The 14,701-nt window shown below is 39.9% G+C and overlaps 1 protein-coding gene across 1 annotated transcript in view; it reads left to right on the forward strand.

Annotated features, from left to right (window-relative positions):
- FHIT (fragile histidine triad diadenosine triphosphatase) overlaps nt 1–14,701 on the forward strand; it is a 1,715,999-nt gene that overhangs the window by 400,820 nt on the left and 1,300,478 nt on the right. The window lies entirely within an intron of this gene.

Consider the following 14,701-nt stretch of genomic DNA (forward strand, 5'->3'; position numbering starts at 1 on the left):
ACTTAGATATTTTTTCCCCCAGCATACTCTTCTACCTAGGATTTTTCTTATGTTGCTCATCACATGTTTGCTCAAAGATGGTAGAAACACATATCCAGGCCTTGAGTTTCTTGGGGTTTACCTTTAGTCATATTAAACTCGGTTGTATATGCTAGTCTCCAGTTAATTATTTCTTTACTTGTCTTAATAAAAGTTTTATCCTTCAGAAGGTGAACAAATCTTTTGGTGGGGAGGGAAACACAAGGGATACTTTTCTTCTGGATTTGATTCTCACTATTAGTGAAGAGATGTAGTTACGGTGGAAATGAGAAGAATCTTGGAAAAAAGTGACCCCTGCCTCCTGGAGTTTGTGATGGAGGAGGTGACAAGCTGGTGGTCCTATGATCCTGAATGATAGAATCAATGCTTGGGCATATGGGGTAATGATTATGGGCAACAGAGAGAAATCAAAGTGGCTCAAAGTGAATGGTTCTTTTTTTCTGCTCATGAGAATGACCTTTGCACTGAAGAACAAAAATGGTTAATGGGGAGCTAATACGCTGGATAAGTAAAGAAGTATAAAGGGACACCTAGGTATAAATGCAAATCATGAGACTTAGATATACTCCCCTCTTGGGGATGGGAAACATCAATCAATCAAAAAGCATTTATTAAGTGCCTACTATGTGCAAGGTATTGTGCTAGTCTTTGGGGTTATAAAGACAAAAAATGAAATAATATATTCTCTCAAAGAGCTTATTATTGGTTCATACACAGACACATATGTAATTTATTTACATATATATGTAAATGAATGCAGATTAAATATATGGATAGTAAATACATATAAGAGAGTAGGGAAGAGAACTGGCATTAAGAAGAATCAGGGGGGGCAGCTAGGTGGCGCAGTGGATAGAGCACCGGCCCTGGAGTCAGGAGTACCTGAGTTCAAATCCGACCTCAGACACTTAACACTTACTAGCTGTGTGACCCTGAGCAAGTCACTTAACCCCAATTGCCTCACTAAAAACAAAACAAAAAAACAAAAAAAAAGAAGAAGAATCAGGAAAGAACTGGTATGGAATGTGATTGAACTGTTTCTTTAAAAAAGTTAAAGATTCTCTGAAGAGTAGATGAGACAGGAGTACATTCTAGGTATGAGAGACAGTTGGTGCAAAGACACAACTTAGCAGTGGAGCACATTTAGGAGTGTGAGAAGAAATGAACTAGTTTATCTGGGCTATGGATTGAAGGAAGTAGGAATGGGTAATGAGGCAAAAAAGATAAGTTAAGGCCACATTGTAAAATGCTAAACGTAGGAGTTTCTATTTGATACTAAAATTAATTGGCAACCACTGGAGTTTATTGAGTAGGAGAGTGACATGATTTGATTCATATTTAAGGAAAATCAGTTTGACAGCTTTATGGAGGGTGCTATTAGAACTGAGGCAGGGAGACCAATCTGGAAGCAATTGCAAAGTCAAGGTGAAAAGTGACCTAAGGTGGTGGCCATGTGAATAGAGAGAAGGAGATGTTATGGAAGTTAAAAAAAAAAAAAAGACAAGATTGGGCAACTTATTAGATCTGTGGAGTGAGGACTCAAGGATAATGCTGAGGTTACAAAACTGGGAGACTAGAAGGATAGCAGCGCCATTGAACAAAATAGGGAAATTCACTCATGGGAGGGCTGTGGGGGAAAGGTAATGTTTTAGACATAATTGTGAATTATCTCTAGAACAAAGTTTCTTAACCCCTTTGGCAGTCTGATGAAGCCTCTGGGCCCCTTCTCAGGATAATGTGTTTAAATACAGAAAATAAAACAGGGGGGAAGCTAGGTGGTACAGTGGATAAAGCATTGGCCCTGGATTCAGGAGGACCTGAGTTCAAATCCAGCCTTAGACACTTGAGACTTACTAGCAGTGTGACCCTGGGCAAGTCTCTTAACCCTCATTGCCCCACCCAAAAACAAAACAAAACCCACAGATAAGATTACAAAGGAAAACAACTGGACTGTATTTTTCAAAATACCAAAAACAACAACACAAACTTAACTAAACACACACATACACACACACACACACACACACACACACACACACACAAATGCTCATTGTCCTTACCTTAAGGACCCATGGTCTAGACCATATAGTTTCCAATGTCCAATTTAGCAATGGGGAACTGACAGTCATGAGAGAAGTCTGAGCTAGATATATAGATCTGAGTTACTTATGCAGAGATGATAATTAAAGACATGGGAACTAAGATCTGGCAGATGTTATTACTGAACCACCATCAGTGATGTTTGAAAGATGGTAGAAAAGGGAAAAAGTTACCCTAGGACTTGGGAAGGGTAAACATCCCAATTTTTGAAAAAGGAAAAGAGTATAAACAAACTATATGCCAATGAGTTTGACTTCAATTATTTGGAACATTCTAGAATAGATCATTAAAGAGACGATGAGTCACCATGTAGAAGAGTTAGCCCTATTTACAAAGAGTTACTCTGACTTCAACAAGATCAAGTCAGGTCAGATTAATCTTATTTCTTTTTTTTTTTGCCACAAAATAGGAAGGATGTCCTCAAGGTAATGGGTATCCAGAGGTCAACCAGACCAATGAAAGACCTTAAGTCCATTCTATATGAGAATTGGTCAAAGTAAGTGGAGATGGTTAGCTTTAAATAGAGAAGATTCAGCAGACAGAATAGTTCATGTATTTTAAGAACTGTCATGAGGAGGGGGGATTAAATGAGGGTTATTTGGCTCCCAAGGGCAGACATAGGAATAAGAAATGGAAGTTGCAGAGAAGGAAATTTAGGTTCCATATGAGGGAAAACTTCCCAAAGTCAACAAATCAAGTCAAAAAGCATTTGTTAAGTGGCTGTTATTTACCAGGCACTGTAGGATGGATGGCCTTGGGAGGAAATGATTTCTGCCTCAATGGAGATTTTCAGTTAGAGGTTGGATGACCTCTTGTTAGTCATGTTATAGTAGAGATGCTTTCTTTGGTATTAGGTTACTTATAATTACTTGTTATATGTTATTTGTTGAATTCCTTATAGCTCCAGAGTTCTGTACCACTAATTGGTTGATTGTCTAGGCTTGTGATTTCACTGGTGTAGAGAAGTGTTCACTGGGGAAGCTTCATTTTTTCCTTAAAGAAAACTCCAGCAGCATCCCATGACTGCTAAGAGTAAACATGAAATCATCTGGAGTTTTCTTTAAGAAAATTGTTGGTGGCTGAGTAGAGGATGGACTGGATGGGGGAGAGACTTGAGGGACAAAGAAGCCCCTTCAGAAGGCTATTGCAATGGTACAGACAAGATGTGAAGAGCCTCCACCCAGGGCATCTGCTGAGTAAGTCAATAGAGAGGTGGATGTATAGGAGAGAATGTTTCAAATGCAGAAAGGCAGATACCTGCCAACGGATTGAATATGTGGGGTAAGGTTTAATAAAGAGTAAAAGGTGAAACACAGAGTAAGTGCTTCATGGATGCTTTTAGCCATGCTTTCCTCCACTTATTCTCCTTTAATAGAATTTAAGTTTCTTGAAGATAGGGGCTAATAAGTTTTGTTCTTATTGGTTTTTGTACCCCAGGACAGTTCCTAGCATATATAGGGTGTCCCAAAAGTTTCTGCACTAAAATGATCAGGACACCCTCTATATGGTGGGCAGTTAATGCTTATTGTTTGAGTGATTGATCATTTCCCCAATGTATGGCAAGCTCCTTGGACTCAGATACTATATTTTTTCCCTTAGCTGCTAGCACAGTGCTAGGTTCTCAGTAAATGCTTATTAAGTCATTGCCTGACACATAGTAGGTACTTAGTATTTGTTGAATTAAAATGGAAAGCCTATCCCCACATCCTACAAAGACAGGCTTTGAGATTCCAAATCCCATTTAAAAATTCTTCTGGAAGAACTAAAGTCTCTTCTTGGGAACTTTCAATATACAGATTGCTCTCAAAGTTCTATACTGGGTCACAAATTAATACACTTGCGGAAATGAATATCATGAGTGAAAGCTACCATGGTACCTTTAAATCATCCTGTTGCACATGGGTATCGCTGCTGCTCATGATTATATATGTTTCAAATAAGCCTTCAGTTGTCTAGAGGGACTGCTCAGCAGAGGTAATGAGGACTGCTCTGAATCTTGACAGCCAGCCTGAAATAGCCTGAATGGCACATTGTTTCAAAGAAAATGTGACTTTCTTTAAGGGAAGGACTATTTCCTCATGGATAGGAAATGTATTCCCATCCTTTCTGCATTAGTGATCATTAGTCCTGATGCCACATTTAGTAGACCTAATTTACCAAAGCCTCCTGTTAGGACTGGAGAGTTTTCTCCCTTGTCTTCAGGGAGGAAGGTGGTGGTAGATGAGGAAATCCCCACTGGACAAGGGCCAGTCTGGGAGACAGAGCAGTAGGAAGAGGGGTGAGCTTCAGACCGTCCTGTTAGGAATGAAGGCATCACCACCCACTGGATGGAGGCTGAAAGCTGTCAATGCCTCTAACAATTCTAAATGTTGCTCCCACCATTATCTGCTTCTCACTTTGACCATGTCACAGAAAGTCATAAGTCTCTAGTCATTTTCCATCCTCCATTAAATCTAAACTTCTAACTTTATTCCCTGGAAGCCATCAAACAATCTGTCTTTTCTTGTAAATTGCATTTTCTGTTGACCTTTAGGCCTTTCTGTTTTCTTATGAGATTATGATTTATAATATTATGTGAAAGCTTCATGTTTTACTCAGTGTAGGGTATCTCCCAATGTGAGAAGTCTCTCTACCAACACAGATAACTCATCTATGACTTGTTAGGCAGTTGTCTTAGTCACTGAGAAGGTAAGTGATTTTCCCAGATTCATATAGCTAATAAATATCACAGGTAGAATTTGAACCCAGATCTTCCTGAATCTAAGTCCAGTACTCTATCCACTATATCATATTGTCTCTTAATGATGGTGAAGAGAAGGATGAAGATGGAAAGAAAAAAGAAAAAGGTAGGGAAGGAAAAGGAGAAAGAAAGAAGAAGAAATGGAGAAGTAAAAGGAAGAAGAGAGAAAAGAAGAAATTAAGAAGGAGGAGGAAAAAGGAGAGGGAAAAGAAACAAAGGAGGAAAAGGAGAAAAAGACAAAAAGAAATGGAGGAGGGAAAGGAGGAAAAAGGAGAAAGAAAAAGGAAGAAAGAAAGGAAAAAATAAACAAAGGGGGAAAAGAGGAAGAAGGAAGAAGTAAAAGGAAGGGGAGGAAAAAAGAAGAAATGAAGGAGAAAAAAGATGAAGAGGAGAAATAAAAAGGTAATAATAATAGTATCTTGTACTAGACAGAGAACTGCAATGAAAGTCAGAAAACAGGAATGTGTGTCCTATCTTTATTGCTTATTAGCTAAATGACCTTTTAGGAAATTACTTAACAATTTCATTTCTCACCAGTTGCCCTCCTTTGAATTAGACTCCGCCATGTCCCTGCTCTGGGTGCTTTTTCCCATCTTCTCTTTTCAACTTCCATTTAGATATTGCCTTCTACCATTAGATTATAAGCTCCTTGAAGACAGAAACTGTCTTTTGCATAGTTGTATCCTTTGTCCTTAGCATAGTGCCTGGCACATAGTAGGTGTTTAATAAATGTTGATTGATTGATTTAACCTCTCCAAACTTCATTTATATAGCACTTTAAGGTTTGCAAAGCACCTTGAAAGTATTATCTCATCCTCACAATAATCCTATGATTTAGGTGCTATTATTATCCCAATTTTACAGATGAGGAAACTGAGGCAGAGGTTGTGACTTGCCCAGAGAAAGTGGGGGGTCCAGGATGACTCCTAGTTCTCCAAATCTTTTGGTTTGTTAGTTTTCTTCTACCTTGTTTAATCTTTCTCTCACCACTTATGGGAATTGAATTGTAGTTCACTAGGTAAACAAGGGCATTTGGATAACAAGCACATCCTCCAGTTCCCCTCTTGGCAAGTGGGATGAGATTCCCTCCACCTGAGGCTCCTGGGCTTAGTAACCATGGCCTTTTGTCCTCTATTCTGTGTATCATCTTGTTGACCTGTGACGTCCCAACTAGACCTGAGCCTTTCTCTGAATTCTCTGTTATGGTCAGGGGACAGACAGATGCACCTCTCAGCCCTCTGGATTTTGGTTTGCCCTGTGGTTCCGTGTGTAGAAAAGTGTTGGTCGTTTTCTTTCAGATACTGTCCCCAGTCTTCCGCTCGGAGATGGACCTCTGCCCTGGGGCGCCATAAGGATTATTGTCTCTTTTTACTTCCTTTACTTCATTTAAAGAGTGAAAGAAAGCATCTCTCTTTCATCAAAGTATAGTCAATCAGGAAGAATCGTATTAAACTCCTATGTGGCAGCCATAGTATGAGGTACCAGGGATTCAAAGAAAGTAGATGTGATATAGTCCTTTCCTATGAGACTCTTCTGCCTTTCCTGAACTTCAACGTTCAAGCTGGAATTTGTCCATCTAAGCATAATAGAGCACAGATCCACACTTAACAAGTAATAATTTAACCCTATGTGGTAACAAAATGTGTTGGTATATTTGTTTAACCTTTTTTTTTAAGGTGGAAGGTCAAAAGGAGAAGGATCATTGATTCATGGAGAATCCAGGGTATCTAAGCCAATGTTACAAAGGGAAGGACCAGGGAAATTAAATTCTTTAGGTCACATAGGAAGCATTAGAGGTAAAATTTGAATTCACGTTCTCTGAACTCTAGAAACACGATGCAGCCTTCATAATCTTCTCTGTCTTTTTTGTTGTTGGTGGGTTTTTTTGTTTTTGTTTTGTTTTTTGGTGAGGCAATTGGGGTTAAATGACTTGCCTAGAGTCATACAGCTAGTAATTGTTAAGTGTCTGAGGCTGGCTTTGAATTCAGGTCCTCCTGAATCCAGGGCTGGTGCTCTATCTACTGCACCACCTAGCTGATCCATCTTCTCTGTCTTTACTTTAAAGTTCCTTGAAAATAGGGTCTGCAGATTCCATTTAACCTGTGAAATGACATTAGTCTCAGTTCACTGTCCTGGAATCAGAGGGCAATGGAGCATACTCTGTGGAGGTAGGGATGTAGCTTTCTAGAAGTTGGGTTCATTCCCAAGGGTTCATAGGGGAGTGCAACTGAGGCATCAGGACCATGGTGTTTCCCCAGAAAGATGATAGTAAGAGCTTTGGAACCCCTGAAAGAATACAGTGTTTAGATGGATATCTTTGGTCTTGAGGCATTCATGACCTGCTGATTGTTCTGATACAGTATTGAGTCATTACTCCATCCTTTCTTTCAAAAGAATTGTTTTCTCTTAAAGATTTCTTCCCACATTTCTAGAAGTATTGGACAAGAGATTTTGGAATTCTGTTCATGCTAGAAAAATCCAAATTCCTATCAGAATCATTAGGAGAAGCGGCACATTTAGATCTATGAATTTTAAAAGTCTCCTACTTTCAATGCTTTCAATGCACCAGGCACTCTGCTAGGGGACAAATATATATATATGAACATTCCCTTCTTTCATTATAAAGAATAATGATAGGGAAGAGAGTTTGATCTGGTCAGTCTCAGGAATGGTGCATTAAGCCATTGGACAATTGATTGATGTCTACTTTCCAGATTCAGTAATAGTGTTATTGTGAATACTATGCCTAAAACAAGGGCAGCTAGGTAGCGTAGTGGATTGAATGCTGGGCCTGGAGTCAGAAGACCTGAGTTCCTACCTCAAACACTAGGTATATGACCTTAGGCAAGTCACTTAACTTTGTCTCAGTTTTTTCATCTGTAAAATGAGCTGGAGAAGGAAATAGTAAACCATTCCAATATCTCTGCAAAACAAAAAACTCATAAAGTATCACAAAGGTTAGATCTGACTGAAATGACTAAACGACAACAATGCCTAAAGCAAGAAATAGAAGAAGTAAGAGAGTATGTGCTTGGTTAGCAAGATGACAAGATGATCTGAGGGACAACCTGAATGGGAAAGGAAGCGTGGTCTCATCTGACTGCTGAGTTTTTCTGACAAGTTGATCTTAGTTACTCCTTTTAATTATAGAAAGAAAGGTATGGTTGAAAAAATAATTACAGATGTGGAAAGATCATTATATTATGAGTTTGAAGATTATGGCTCTAATCCTGGCTTCAAGACTAACCTGGTGTATGCTTTTGGACATTTCTCTTGGCTACCATTTATTTTTTTTTTAATTTTTTTTTTTTTTAGTGAGGCAATTGGGGTTAAGTGACTTGCCCAGGGTCACACAGCTAGTAAATATTAAGTGTCTGAGGCCGGATTTGAACTCAGGTACTCCTGACTCCAGGGCCGGTGCTCTATCCACTGTGCCACCTAGCTGTCCCTACCATTTATTTTTTCATGTGCAGAATGAGGAGTTTGGTCTAGGTGATGATGACATGTGTAACTGGGTCATCTTTTCCATTTATTGCATGGCAATTATAATTTAGTGTCTAAATGGTTTGGGGAAACCACTGTTAGGGATTTGATGACTTAGTTTAGTTTGACATTATACCCAACCCTGCCATGTGTTTTCTACTGAAACAATGGGCTGTGTAAAATGGATCAACACTGAGTCATGTAACTGGATTGAAGAAGTGAATTCTCTTGATTCAGAACTGGCCTGTGCCTTTAAACATGGTACACCCCCAAATGACCATTAGATACAATCTAGAATTTTTAAAGTAGAAGATTTATTTTGTATTCAGTCTTCAAGGGCTGCTGATGAGCAGGCTAGAGAAATTCTAGCAAGGAAAGTAATTACATTTGACTTAATTAGACTAGAAGTACTGTGGAACATGTAGGGAAGGTCTATACCTTGGACTCTCTCTTATTGCTCCTCTCTCCTCAGATGAGAAGAATTTAGACAACTCTCTAGTCTTTCTTCCTGGCTCAGTGCCAAAGGCCAGAACTCTCTTTTAGATTGCTGTTGTTGAGGAACTCTTCTTTGCATTCCAGTGGAGTATCAGGTGTGTTCAGGCCTGTTCTTCCCACCTCCTTCTCTCTTCTCTTTTTCTCTCATCTTTCTCTTTTCCCCCCTCCCAGTCCATCTCTAGCTTCTCTCTGTCTCTGTCTCTCTCTTTGTCACCTTCTTTTTCTTTTCCTTTCCCTCTCTCCTTTCCTTCTCTTTTTCCTCCTCCTCTCTCCCTCTCTTCTTTTTGTTCTTTCTCTCTCCTTCTCCCTCTTTTCTCTCTCCCTCTGTGGAATCGGGAATCTTCAAGGCCTCCTGTCACATAAGCAAGCCAAACAAGATCCTAGGAGAAGTCCTGACTTGTAATCTAATTTCCAACTTCTTTGTAGGAATCCTTGTGTGCCTAAGTCTTTAGGGTTATTATTAAGGAATATGCACTCAATTTATGGAATCTGTTTCTGATAGATTTACATGTTTGTATTGTTAGAAAATTTCCCCAAAGACCTTCCTTACCAGTGCTCATTAAATATTCTTCCATCTTAAAAAATGTTCATAGCAAATGCACGTCTGTTTTATTGAGTGTGTTTCCTTTCGCTAAGTATTCCGCTGCTTACTTGCTAAAAAATTCTTGAGAGTTGCAGGCTGAGAAGGGGGGGAGGATAATTTGTACCCCCAAATCCTTTCCAAGAGTAGCATTGGTAATAGTCTAGTGAAGAATGTGAGCACAGAATTTTAAAAGAGTGGCATATTGGTAATGCTACTCCTGAATGTAAATTAGAGTCATGTTAATTCCCCAGTGATGGAATTGTGTTCATTTGTGGAAGATCAGGTATAACATTCTCAGACCAAATCTATAGGACATATCCTCACCATGAAGATCCCCTCTAAAATGTATTTTTTGTCCTGGCTCCAGAAGAGCTCAGGGACCCCTATTACAGGACATGCAGAGAAGCACAGTGATCTCACTCTCTCTCTCTCTCTCTCTCACACACACACACACACACACACACACACACACACACACACACACACACCCTTTCCAGGAAGTACACATTCAAGGCCATGCCCAGCCAGACTGAAGAAGATGAGAAGGGAAAGACAGAGAGATCTCTAGAGGGATCATCTGAAGCTGCTCCTAGTTTCTCGGAGACATATGGGTCTTCAGTTTCCTCCCTCTCCCACAGTGGTATACTATTTCTTTCACAAAAAATGGTTGATCTGTCTATAAAAACAATAGAGTTAGCTTGACATACTTGTCCTTTTCCAGACTAAAATAAAACAAAAGAACAACAAAAATGTTATGCAATTATAATCACTAAGGGGAAAGAGTTGAGTAATGTACCCCTCCCCCTCCCCCCACTATCTCTCCTTTCCCAAGGAGGAGAGAGGGCTATGGCTATGGAACATTGTATGTACTGTTTAACTTGGTGATATGTTAGCTTTGCTGAACTGCCTTTTTCCTCCTCTTTTTAAGAATTCTTTGTCCCAAGAGAGGGCACATTGAGGAGGTGGGTGGGGAGGATATATTCAGAGACTGCCCAACCCCCACTGGAATGCTCCATCCTCATCTCTGCTTCCTCACTTTCTTTAAATTGCAGTTAATGCCCACCTTCTACTAGAAGTCTTTCTAGATCCCTCTTAATTCTGGTCTCCCCAACCCATTGATTGTATCCAATTTATCCCATCTATAGCTTGTTTGTGCATAGTTGTTATATGTTGTCTCCCCCATTAGACTGTGACCTTCTTGAGAGCACGGATTATTTTTTTGCCTTTCTTTGTATCCATAGCACTTAGCCTAATGCCTGGCACATAGTAGGTGCCTAACAAATATTTTTTGATTGGCTGAGAAATGAAGGTGACATGAAAGCAAAGTATAGCAACAACACAAAAGAAAATCTTTTCTTCTTCCCTTAACCGAGACATAAGTGACTCCCCTCTGCTTTTTTTTTTTTTTTTTTTAGTGAGGCAATTGGGGTTAAGTGACTTGCCCAGGGTCACACAGCTAGTAAGTGTTAAGTGTCCTGACTCCAGGGCCGGTGCTCTATCCACTTCGCCACCTAGCTGCCCCCTCTTTTGTCACTATATTAGACCCCGGGACCCTTTCAGTGTAGAGTTAGATGGCTAAATGAGGATATTAGTGGAGGAGGGTTGCCTCTAGCTATTACAAATGGCCATAAACTCTTCAGCTATTAAAAAAAGTCAGCATGGTCTTTTTATGATGTAGATTAACATGCCTAGCAAGGTAGTCTGAGATCTTACCCTGATGAATGTGTTAGGGATAGGACTTCATAGTAATTGCATTGCTATAGGGAACACCTAGGTTAAATAAAAACAAAAGCAAAAAACTTCCCTCTACCAGTGCTGATTGATGGAGAATCTGAGAAGTTATCACAATCTAGTACATGTAAGGTATGGAAATAGAAGATGGGTCTTTATCTTCTATACCCCATTATGATAGTAATAGCTAACATTTTATATGAAGCACATTATATTCATTATCTCAAATACTCACAATTTCCCTAGGAGGTAAGTGATAGTAATACTCTCATTTTACAGAGTAGGAAACTGAGGCTCAGATGAGTTAAGTAAATTCCCCAGGGTCATAGTGCTTGAGGTAGAATTTAAACACAGATCTTTCTGACTTGTTTTCTGGTACCTATATTCACTATAACATACTGATTCACACTGATAGAAATATAGAGTGGAGTTTGAGCTGTTGGTGGATGCACCAATTGTCAGAAAGCAAAATGTGTCATCATACAGAGTCAGGGGTTGGCTGGTTGAGAAGCCAAAAGTTTTTTTTGGGGGGGGGCATTTAGAATACAGCCTTGTGCCTGGATTTGTGGGAACAAGGAATCTGGGACTAATGGAGGCTGGTGCTCCGCTGGTGACTTGGCCCCTGAGATTGGATGCAATTTGGGATCTCTATGACATCAGCATTTGAAGAACAGTGAGAAGAAGTGAGAAGAGAGACTTTGTAGATATAAATGGGTAACTGGCATAGTTTGTGTCTCCCAGTAGTCTCTGCAGGGGAAAGAAGCACTTGAGAAGAAGTGAATGAATACAACTGAATGTGTTCATAGTTAGTGGGAAGTATTTGTGAGAAATATGGGGTGGGACAGGAGAAGAGGAGAATTGGTGGAGGGGGAGAGAGCGCTTGAGAGAGAAGGAGAAAGAGGAAGAGAAGGAGAAGATGACGAAGACAACAAAGAAGATGATGAAGAAGACAAAGATGATGATGACGAAGAAGGACGAGGAGGAAGAAGAGGAGAAAGAGGAAAATGGAGAAGGGAGAGGGAGGGGAGCAAACCCTTGCCTTTGTTCCTATCGCTAATGCTTACATGCCAATGCAAATAGCGAATGTTATTTTTTTTCATTGTTTCTCTCCAATAAATCTTACCTTTTTTTTCTCTTAAGGCTCCTACATGTTATCCTTGCTTTTGTTTCTGTGTTTATGGTTTTTCACAGTGAGATAATTAGGTATCCATTTAAGTCTTGCATAAAGACATCTTTGCTGTGCTATTAAAAACACCGAAGAAACATTTCAAGCAAATTTTGGAGAAAAGTCAGGTGTTTCTTTATGGAATATTGGATATATTCATCACAGGTGAAAATTAATGTAAAACTGGGACTTCAGCTGTGGCAGTTCTGACATTATTGTAGGCATTTCTAATTTACTGGTGTGTATCAATGTGGATACATGAATTAATGGGTATGAGTCCTCCTTCCCCTGGCATAGACCACCACTTTCCATTCACAGAATCTTGAAGTCTCAGGCTGAACAGGGGCTTCCTCTAAACCAATCTCCACCTGACCCTAGATTCCCTTCACAATATCCCCAACAGGTATCCATCTTCACTGGGTGATTTCTCATGAAAAAGCACCTCTGGTTTCCAGAGGCTACCCATTGGACATTTGGACAGCTTTGATTCCTGGGTAGTTTTCTTTACATTCTGCCTCAGTCTGAATCTTGGCAATTTCTAACCATCATTCCTAGTGCTGCCCTCCAGAACCAAAAAGAACAAGCCTAATCCTTCTTGTACATGAAGGAGGCTATGGATTCTTCCAAAATGTGATGAGGAGAACTGTTATTTCCTAAGCCTTAATGACCAAGTCAATTTATGGGCCTTACAGATAGGGTGCTGGAGTTAGGAAGACCTGAGTTAAAATGTGACCTCAGAAAATAACTAGTTGCGTGACCCTGGGCACGTTACTTCACCTTTGTTTCCCTCTGTTTCTTCAGCTGCAAAATGGGGATAATAAAAGTATGGTAAACCAAGGCAAATCCTCTCTTAATGGAATTTAGATCTCTCTTTCCCCAAAGGGGAAGATGGGAGAAAGTTAAGGCCAGTTCTTGAGATTTAAATCCCCTTCTTCCTAAAAGGGAAGGAAACTAGAGAAAGACAATGCCTGTGAAAATTAAAAGAAAGGTTTTATTAAGCAGGGTAGAAAATCTAGTCTGATGATGGGTACTATTTAACCTATTGCTGAATAAGATACCCTGCAATCAATTGCAAGGGTTTATATACAGTTTAAACAAGACTGGTAAGGAGCTTGGAGGAAAAGGTGGGCTTAGAAAGGGAAGGAATTCCAGAGGTGGAGGATTTGATATTCAAATCAGATAGCATTCTTGGTGGTAGGCAGTTCAGGCCATAACCAGGTGAGGTCCTGATGAGGAGATCTCTTCAAACAAAAAAAAGATTATTCCAAAATTGGGGACTTGCTGAAGATAAGGTCCATATCCATAGCCACATATCCTGTAGTCAGATAAGTCTTTGATTGACTTCAGAGTTACTGATTCCCTGCACATCCAGCTGGGTTTACTCTTAGTCCCCTAAAGGATTGTTGGTGTGTTAGCCAATGAAGCCAGTCCTTATACAGTTGTTCTGGTTACCTGGATAATTGGGGGGCTCAAGGAAATCAAGGTGCCCATTTTCACAATGTATCCTCTTTCACCTTTTCTAGACAAAACACCATTTCTTCTAGTTAATCTTTTGGTAGTATGGTTTCAAAGCTTGACATCTCTTTCTGGGTTCCCTCCAGTTACTTCCTTTTTAATGTGTGGCACACAGAACTTAACATACCATAATTCTGGATTCCTTGCACATTTTATCACCCAATGGATAGACTTATGATGATGAGTTTCTCTCCAATAAACCGGGCTCATCCTGGAATTTCCTTCTACTCCCTTGCAACCTTTTCAGACTGGAATATTCCTCTGGAAGTTCTACTCCCTTGTCCCATTGGTGAGTTTCACCTGGGCCCTCCATTTTGCGAAATGATCCAGACTAGCCTTTATTCTCCTTCCAATCCAGTTACTGTCTTCCAAAACAATGACACCACCCCAACTTTTTAGCTCCTATTGTGTTATCTTTGTTGAATGCAGGAGACTGTGAATTGACCAACTCAGAGAAGCAAGTGGCCTGTGGGCAGTCAAAACCAGTTAAAAAGAGGGTTATTGGAAACCAGTTGAAGAAAGAAAGGATCCCCCTTTCTGACTCTTTTGTAAAATGAATTTTACTTGACCCTCTCTGTTACTGCCACCCTAGCCTCCCCCATATTCTCTATGGACTTTCCCCTGAGAAATCTATTTAATCCTTTTTCCCTCTTCCAATCTTGGGCACTCCAGTACTCTGCTGCTGCTTGGTCACTCAGGATCCCTGTTTCCTTTACTCCATTCATTAAAGATCTTAGTTTTTGCTACTTTGGTAGTAGTCTTTATTTCAGGTTGACATCTTCTTTCATTAAAACATTAGAATGTGGGGCAGCTAGGTGGCACAGTGGATAGAGCACCGGCCCTGGAGTCA

The sequence above is a fragment of the Dromiciops gliroides genome, chromosome 1, assembly GCF_019393635.1.
Source record: "Dromiciops gliroides isolate mDroGli1 chromosome 1, mDroGli1.pri, whole genome shotgun sequence".
Taxonomy (NCBI): domain Eukaryota; kingdom Metazoa; phylum Chordata; class Mammalia; order Microbiotheria; family Microbiotheriidae; genus Dromiciops; species Dromiciops gliroides.